The following is a 9,838-nucleotide window of genomic DNA, read 5'->3' on the forward strand; positions in this document are numbered from 1 at the left end:
TAGTTTGGTTCAGTCTAGTTGGGTTCAGTCTAGTTTGGTTCAGTCTAGTTTGGTTCAGTCTAGTTGGGTTCAGTCTAGTTTGGTTTAGTCCAGTTGGGTTCAGTCTAGTTTGGTTTAGTCTAGTTTGGTTCAGTCCAGTTGGGTTCAGTCCAGTTTGGTTTAGTCCGGTTTGGTTCAGTCTGGTTTGGTTTAGTCCAGTTTGGTTCAGTCTGGTTTGGTTTAGTCCAGTTTGGTTCAGTCTGGTTTGGTTTAGTCTGGTTGGGTTCAGTCCAGTTGGGTTCAGTCTAGTTTGGTTCAGTCTAGTTTGGTTCAGTCCAGTTTGGTTTAGTCCGGTTTGGTTCAGTCTGGTTTGGTTTAGTCTGGTTGGGTTCAGTCCAGTTGGGTTCAGTCCAGTTGGGTTCAGTCCAGGTTGGTTCAGTCCAGTTTGGTTCAGTACAGTTTGGTTTAGTCCAGGTTGGTTCAGTCCAGTTTGGTTCAGTCCAGTTTGGTTCAGTCCAGTTTGGTTTAGTCCAGGTTGGTTCAGTCCAGTTTCGTTCAGTCCAGTTTGGTTTAGTCCAGTTTGGTTCAGTCCAGTTCCAAACCAATCGTTCCATTATTTGGTTAGCGGAGTGTAAACCAGATGGAAATAGCGTAAGCTACGAAACAGTGCGACGTCATAGCAGCCCATCACAGTGTGGATAGCTATGAATTAAGTCAAACGAAGAAGAAGAAGAAGAAGAAGAAGAAGAAGAAGAAGAAGAAGAACACTGTAAACAAAAAGGACCCTTCAGGGTTGGATCGGTTCCCTTGACAACCCAACAGAAGGAAAAAGTAGGACGGTACGGATCCCGTATTTTGGTACCATTCCCAACTTTTGACTTTGTCAATAAATGGGTGCCGAACTGAACTCAACTGTATCATTTGGTGGAAAACGGGTTTATATTCCAGTCCTGTGATTGGCTCCGGCCCTCTACGACTCCAAATGGGAAGAGCGGTACGGATAATTGAGAAGAAAAAAAAACCCCTCAAATTTATTTAGCATAATCACTGAACCGAAGTCGACCTTTCAGACTGCCTGTTCTTTTTTTTTTACTGCATCAAGCTCAACCTCACTATCATTCAATCCCTCATGTGTCCTTCCACTGAACTGTTCAACTAATCAAGTAATCATGGAGCAGTTGTCTCAGAAAAAAACAGAAACAGAGGCTGCAGAAAACCGAGACAGAAACCAGAGGAGAAATTATGGCAAAAAACAAAAACACCTCGATGGCATTGAGCCGCTCGCTGAACAATGTGGCTATTCAGAGAGAGCTTTGTATCTGATCGAAACGGGCGACTGCTGGACAGTTTGACATGTTCAAGTCTTAAAATAGTCAAATCTACCCCACAAATGAGGAGAAACTAAAGAAAGAGCATTAATCAGAAGTCTTTATTCAGAACGTTCAGCTTCAAATGACGCACACAAGGAAGTCTTTACTCCGGCTTCAGTGGAGGGGGGGGGGGGGGGGGGGGGGGGGGGGGGGAGAACTCAGTTTTCATTCAGGGTTTGGAGTCCTGAGCTGCTTGTCATTTAAATTACTTATCTAATGAAGAGTCAAGCCAGAAACATGGTGAGCAAAACGCAAAAGAACAGGACGCTCTCACACATGGTGCAAAGGGACAAAAGCAGGAGAATTCAGCCAGCAGCCCGATGAACATGATGAATAATGAACGATCGCATTACAAGACTCAAAGGCTTCAGAACTCCGAGCTACACACACAACCAACGATCGCCTTAGAGGACGTGGAGATGTGGAGAGGACGCGGGGAGGCGGTCCGCAGGGCTTGGAAGAGAGAGAGAGAGAGAGAACGTAACTTCATGAGCTTGCAGTTTTTTCTGGCTCATCCTGGTGGATATTTCATGAAGCAGACGCAGCTGTTTCTTCTCCGTTTCTCAATGCAAACCTCCCTCCATTGCACATCATCATCATCATCATCATCATCATCACAGTTTAGGGGTTGATGCAACTCGGGCGAATGTGACGAGCGAGGACGCAGCGACGTATAAGGTCAAATGTAATCACAGTGATTTGAAAATCAAAGCTCGTTCCAAATCCGAGGGTGAACATCGGGTTGGCTTTCACCCAACGGTGTACACTTGGTTTGCTTTCTGTTAGCTCATGCTAACTCGAGGTAGCTCGCAGGGTAGGTACAAGCTACGTCCTGCAGTGAGAATGTGCTTCTGAGTGTGATGAGGCCAGGAGAGGAGCACAAGCACGACCTTTAAAGAGCATGCTGACAGAAACGGAGACCAAACGGAGCCTTTTTATTTCAGTCCTGTTCAACATGCAGTGTGAAAAGTCAATTGACACTTGCAAACCAAGAAAAGGCACTTGAACATTTCTGAAGTACAGCAACAGACCATAATCTACAGCTGTGTCATACAGGAACACTATCAATCAGTGTGCAATCATACAGCAGTAAGCAGCTTAGCACGGACTCCACAGTGACCTTCACACAGGTTAAATGTTAACTGGCTGATGGTTAAATCAATGGAGTCAGAGCGGAGGCCGGGAGTTAGCTAGACGAGCCCAGGTAAGACAGAGATAAGAGTAGAGAGAGAGAGAGAGACACGCCAAGCAGACGGCAAAGAAGGTAGTGGCGACGAGGGCTGACTGCAGCGTCGCCTCACATCTGGTGAACAAAACAAACAATGAGAGGATCACACCGTCTGACGCCCCTGCAGCAGAGCACCGAAGTTAAGCATTCAGTAGAACGTGCTAGGAAAAGTTAGCGACGTTCATGTCACTGAATAAAGTCACATGACTCCAACCATTCCCAAAAAGTTCCAATCACTTCCAGGCGCCACCTAAATGTTCTTCCATGAGTTCCGTGAGCGATAAGACCAAGTGGAGTGACAAGCATCAAGTTGGGTTACGTTGAGAGTGAGAGTCTGCAGACAGGCTTCCTGCACAGCAAGAAGTCAAAGAGCGGATTTAAACTGTCAAAACATCTGAATGTGTGCTGAGTAAACTGACATCACTAATGATCCCTGCCTGTCAAATCTTTAACTGGAAAACCTCCCATAAAGTTCAAGATGAGAAAATTCCTTCTGAAATGACAACAGCAGGAAAAAACTGACTCTTAAACTTGAAGTGACAACGAAGCTGAGAGCTGAAGAAAGAGGGAATTAAACTCCATCAACATGGACTACAGCAGGACAAAACTCTGCTTTAATACATGATCCATAGATCACTTAGACTTGTGATTCTTTTTGAGCTTGAAAAAGAAAATCCCAGTCAGTGGTGTGTAGAAAGACATGCATGTATGTTCATACGGTCAGTTTCTACCATACACTCAGGAAACACTTTGCAATGCAGCACTTTAAAGCAAAGCAGAACGCAGGACATGAGCACTGAATTTGGTTTCTTTGAACCGGCCAGCCTCGGAGAAAGGGGGGGGGGGGGGGTTAATTGAAGACACACGTCGGCGAGGCGTCTCCGGTTACTTATAGCGTTTGATTCTTTCGACAGCGTAACGGAGGATTGAGATCAAGACCGAATGAGAAAGAAAAACCTTTAAAATCTTAGGATCACTACGAACCAAACCCAGCAACCACTCACACGTGCCCCACTGGATAAATACTCTTTAATACTCGATTTAGGCCACAAATGAAGACAGCAGCTCCTCCAGTTGAAGCGTCTTATTTCCCCAGTGTTAAGACATAAAACTCGCCTGTGCATGACAAGAGACTCGGACAGGAGATACAAGACGAGCTGAGGAAGATTACTGAGAGATTACAACACCGAGAATTCGGAGAAAACAAAGACAAAGCTTTATCCTGGCTCGAGGACAACAACAACAAAAAAAAGGGAGGTATTTGAAGGAACAGAGACAGAGAGAGGAGGACAATGAGATTAAGGAGAAGAGCAGAAAGGAGGGTGCAGCAGAGGTTCAGGTGAATCTGAAAGCAGGGGATCCTCGGACACATCCACAAAGACTGAGACTGAATCACATAACATTCAATGAACCCATCAGGGACCAATGAGAAGTTCCTCTTCACCAACAAAGAGGACTTCAAGTTTTAAATGCAACGTCGATCGCATGTGGCAGAACACAGGAGATGAGGTAAAATGTAAACGTGCACACAAGCAGACCGAGGCAGACGCTCAGGAAGCTCCGCCCCCCCCCTCGTGCTGCTTACTGCTGGGTCCAGACAAACGGGAACGATTCCTCTTATTTCACGAGTAAACGGTGCTCAGACACACATCCCTCTCTCTCTCCTGTGAGGATCCTGTCACACTCCTGTGTGTCCATAAAAACATGACTGCTGAAAACTCAGAATCAGAGCTCTGCAGCACAGCAACACACACCACGTCCACGATCAATGTGTCTGCACAGGTGTGAAGGAAACGTTCAACCTACCTGAGCACGGCTACCTTTCACAGACTCCTCTTCAGGGCTCCTCTTCTGACTGTAACGGTGTTTCAGCATATCAACACTCCCCTGAACTACACACACTGACCCTCCACTCTTAGCACGGAGCTAACCCTTTTAGTTAGCGTAGTCATGCGTGTGCCGCTAACGATGTGTGTGACATGTCATGCATGTAACTTCTGCCTGTGTGTGTGTGTGTGTGTGTGTGTGTGTGTGTGTGTCTCTGTGAGAGAGCTGAAAGGGGACGTGTGGTGCAACATGAGGAGCACAGACGGGGTGCATCAGGTTACCTCTCTGGTTATTGATACTCTGCTCCTCTTGTTGACTTCCCTAGAGTGAGGAATTGTGTTGATACTCAATATGCATTTTAGATATCATGTTTTAAGGATGATTTTTTTTTTTTTGCAAGGTCATTACATGGAGTCAAAACGTCCCAAACACAGGCTGATACTCAGAAGTGTTTTAAACACACAGAAGGAGAGAGGTCATTGACCCTCTGTGGTGGGTCTGCAGACTCTGCTGCTCGTTGTTTTTATAGATGGTTGATTTGATGGAGTCAGACAAAGTGAAAGCAGCAGATTAATGCATGAATCACAGCAGGTTTACAGCACCTGTCCCTCAGAGGGCTTTCTGTTTGATCGAACACATCCAAAGCTGATCATCTTACTCGCTGGGGTGATGCGGTCGGTGGTGTGGGGTACTGTTCCAGTCGACATCAAACACTAAAGATGCCTTAACACAAATAAAAAGCCAAGGTCGAGGCCTTTAAAGTGTTTTGGCGTGTGACCTTCAGAATAACGCTGCTCGAGTCTGTGGACGACCGACTGTCCCTGAAGGTGGTTAAAGCATTGTTGTGAGCACAGACACAACCCCCCCCTCCTCCTCCTCCCCCCAGAGGGTCCTGACCCCCGCTTGCAGAACAACTGTCCTCGTCAACCAATCCTGAGACATGTATGGATTGAATTACCAAAGAAAAAACGGTGTAACTGTGTGCAGGAATTCCACACCTGTCTCAAGAAATGGAGCTTTTTGGTGTCACTTTTGGATCTTTAAAAATGAGCGAGACTGTCTGGTATCAAACAGCAGAATAGTATAAAAACTTGACATGGTAAGAGACAGAAGACATGGAGGACGTGTGGAGCAGAAACGAGACAGGCAGCTTGAGGTTGAACAAAGCAGATCCATGACAGTGGAATACAGCGAGCAGCTGAAGGGACGGTCACAGCTGTCACATGACGGGACTCTCTGCCTTAAAATCCCTCTCTATTCATGCATCCATCACTTCATTCTCAGGTCTCCCAACCTGTGGAGACGGCTTTCCATTTGCATTTTGACATCTTGACATCTGTGTGTCTTTGGATTACCACCCGGGGACTAATAAAGTTTTTTGAATTGAATGGAATTGATTTCAAAGGCTTGGCATAGTCTGCTCTTTCAGTGTGATCAACAACGCCTCCATCCTTTTTCACATTCAGGTGGAGTGCGCTCAGAGCTGCTCCACGTTACATAACGCCGTCACTCCTCGTGGAACAATGACCGAGTGTGGTCACCTCTCATCTGGTTTAGTGGCAGAACATGACAGGAGGATTTCCTGTCTGTCAGAGGTGGAGGTTCGACACAGACAAAACAGAGAGCGACTTCAAAGAACCCGTCCAACCAGAGACACTTCCTCCTCTCTTCTAGAACAACCTGTTTAATGCTCCCACTTGTGATTCTAAAAATAATGCTTCTCAGTAAAAAAAAATAAAAAAATCCTCCATAATGCGTTCATGGATAAGAAAGAAACCAGTCAGCATGAATTTAAAAAGAAAAAAAAATCTCAGAAACTGCCTACACTTTATTATGTTATCAAATGGAAACAACAGTGATATGTGATGAAGATTGAGAATGGAGAAAGAGTAGGAAGAAATAAGTTTAAACTTCTTACTACTCCTTTTTGGACATGTTACTTTATATATATATATATATATATATATATATATATATATATATATATATATATATAGTTGATTTGTTGTTGTCTTCACATGTTCGAAATAAAACAATAAAATAAAAATAAATACAGTCCATGCCTCCTTTTGCTTTCACCTCCTAGAGACATGTTACAGATAATCGATCGGTCCAATCGTCTCCAAAAGGACGCGCGTGTGTGAGATGTGATGACCAAAGACGAGTGGCTGCATGTTGTGAAGGAGCCGCTCCGTCTCCGAATGTGTTTTGACTTCCTGTACAAAATGTACGTAACCCTACTCCCTCTTCTTTACTAGATTTTTTTTTTTTCATCATGTCCCGTATTTTACTAACGTCACATTATTCAGCTGTGAATTCACGTTGGTGCCTGAACATGATCTCACCAAAGCTTTCTGATAAATCCTTGTTTTCTTCTTCTATAGCACCGACTCATATTCATCTGGAGAGACTGTACAGAAAGAGCAGGTCCAGACTGTTCTCTCTTTGTTATATAAAGACCCAACATTAATCAGCAGTGATACCTCTTCCATTGTGAAACCCACCAGTAACAAAGCACAGGGACACGAACAGCACAGCTGTGTCCATGTGTTGGGTAACTCCCCACATCCAGCAGATAAGCCTGGACCAACATTTCAACCTCTCCCTGCACATGTGTGAAAGCCGCCCCAAGCTTGGCTCCTCTCCCTCCGGTGCTGACAGAAGCCGAGCCAAGAAGAGCACCGCTCCTCGGTGAAGACGGTGACACATCGCAGCCTGCAGTCCCCTCGGACCGTAAACATAAAGCATCGCCATGGAGACGAGCTGACTTCACTCCCAGGTCGCTGGGAGGTCTCCCCTCAGCCAATCAGAGGAGGAGCAGGGGGTGTGAGGAGGGAGGAGTGGGTGGGTCAGGCAGACGAGCACAGAAGGTGACGTCTCCAAGTGCGGTATGTTTCATGAAGAGACTCTGAGGGAAACATGAAGAGTCAGAAAACAGCTCAAAGAAAAGTCTCTTTTTTTAAAAAGGCATTTAGAAGTGTTGTGTATTTGACACTCCGTCAGGTTCAAACATGTTGCAGCTCGAGCCAAACACACCTCAGCCTTTCTTTCTCCCATCCCAGATGAAAAGAAGGCTTTCAGGATGTGAGTCACGGCTCAATCTACAGCTTCCATGAAAGCATCTGGTGACACCTAAACCCCAAATGTCCCCGATCTCTCAATAAAAACCACTTACGCACCAAGCGCTCGTGATCTAGTTATGAAGCCAAATGTTATCCTGGGGATTGGGAGATGTTGTACAACAGGATTTGCTGGGTGGAGAGGGGGGGGGGGAGAAGTAGTAGGAAGCATTGGTCAATGGGCAGACAGCAGTGCATGGGATTATTCTGTAAAACATGAAGTCGCAACACCCGAGTCAGAAAGGGCGCCGTGTCTGCCAGCGTCATGTGACAGCTCCACAGTGCAGAGGAGGAGGAGCTGCCAGCAGCTATCAGATTACAGCTCGGCGAATGGAAAAGGCCAAAATAAGGAAGCTTATTTGTAAAAAAAAAAAAAAAAAAAGGGCTGAGATACGTCCTATTACACAAAACTGAAATAGCAGAGCAAGGCCGAGGAGGGCCTGCCAAAAGCTCCAAACTCTCCGCTCTGCAGGGAGCGACAGGACGCCATGAGCTGCACAAACATCATCTTCACTTTATTCCATCCTGAAGAAATCTACAACATGCAGCTTCTGGACACTGAAACATAAATCTGAAATGTGCTCTTCAAAGAAAGTTATTCAAAAAAAAGTCCAGTCCAAAGAGTTTAAAGAAGTCCGACCACACTTCATCTTTCTAGAATAAACGCTTTCTACCCGTGAATAAGGTTATCGTATAAACACATAACTCAGCGTCAGTGTCGCTGTCTGCTTCCAGAGATCACCGTTAGCTTCAGCAGGAGCGTGCACAGCTCAGCCCTCCAGCTCAAATGACTGAACATTTGTGAATGCAGAGGGGGAAAAAGAGTGAATGTTAAGAAATGTTTCTTTTGTCGTTGACTGTTTCCATGGAGGACGTTTGGTTCAGTGCAAATTAGTGGATATAAAATGAACTTTTATGAAGATTCACTAAATGCATTTTTTAAAATAGAACAGTCAGTCAAATCTGCTTTTATATTTCTATAAAAATGAAAAGGCAGTGGGGTTTTTTCTGAACTTTTTTCTTGCCCTCGTGATAACCAGAGTGCGAGGGATGGCATGCATCACACTTGAGGTAAAGCGTAGAGTAATGTACAGAACGCACCACGCTGTCCTGTCCTCCTTTCAAGGCCAACGAGAAGAAGGTGGAATAGTGGCGAGCTGGACGGGGGGAGTAGCAGAGTTTTCAGAGCTCGACATCACACTGTGATGAACGAGTGTATAGATAAGTTCCTGTATAGTGCACAGTGATGCATGGAGTGTATCATGACTGATAATTGCACAGCTGGCAGACGCAGCCTCCCTGATGAAAGTGAAGTGAATGCATCAGTCGTGCACGCCCGTGTCGGGTTGCCATCCTGATCCTGCACATCAGCTTGGAAGGTCCCAAATCAGTGTAGGCATCAGTGTATGCAAGGTTCGAGGCCTTTAGCAGACAGACAAACGGGAGCGACGTGCCCCGACAGGCACAAGACACTCGGTTCGCAGACACTGTTGCATAATGTTTGTGGACACGCTTCAGAGAGAAAGATCTCTGACAGATGAATAATCCTGTTCAGAGTTCATCGGAAAGCAGGTTGAGAAAGTCTAAAGGAGTGGGACTAGCATGCATGTTCATGTGTGGGGCGCGAGTACGATGTCGCACAGCGGCAGCCGGTGTCCGTACGGCGTCTTGCTCAATACTCAAGACTGCACGACACTTCAAAGCAGGGAAGCATCATGCACGCGTGCAAAACAGCCGAGCTGCTTTGAGACAAGGGAGATGGTCCATGATGATAGAGCGATGCAATAGATTTTATCAGCCATAGATTTATCCTTCACCTCTCACAGGCTCATTAGAGTCCTACAGCATGCAGCGCTGTTTTCATTTTAACCCAGATGAAGAACAGAAACTGTCTCCTTCAAAGCTGAAGAGCAGGATCAAAGCTGACGGAGAAACCGGCGGAGGAAGGGGGAGGGCTTGTTTTGGGGGGGGTTTTTTCAGGAAGTGTGCTGTGTCGGCGGTCGGGGAGGAATCAGAGCTGGGATGTAGAGATGGAGGAGGTGAGCGCACTGGGAGATGAGGAGATGCAGATCGCAGTCGTTTCCTCCTCTGGAGTCTGCAGAGGAACTAAGGGGGGGGTGTTAGTAACAGCGAGAGAACAGATGAGCTTCTCTTGGCTCACACAGTCAGAACCCTGGAAGTGTGTAACTTCCATCTGCTGCGCGGTTCAAAAGTGCACACGGGGATTAACAACATTCATTAAGAATTCCCCCTGATGAAGGTGAATCATGAGGCTAAAAATATGTTGGAAGGCAAAACGCCTCCATCGCCGTCTC

This window comes from Symphodus melops, assembly GCF_947650265.1.
Source record: "Symphodus melops genome assembly, chromosome: 7".
Taxonomy (NCBI): domain Eukaryota; kingdom Metazoa; phylum Chordata; class Actinopteri; order Labriformes; family Labridae; genus Symphodus; species Symphodus melops.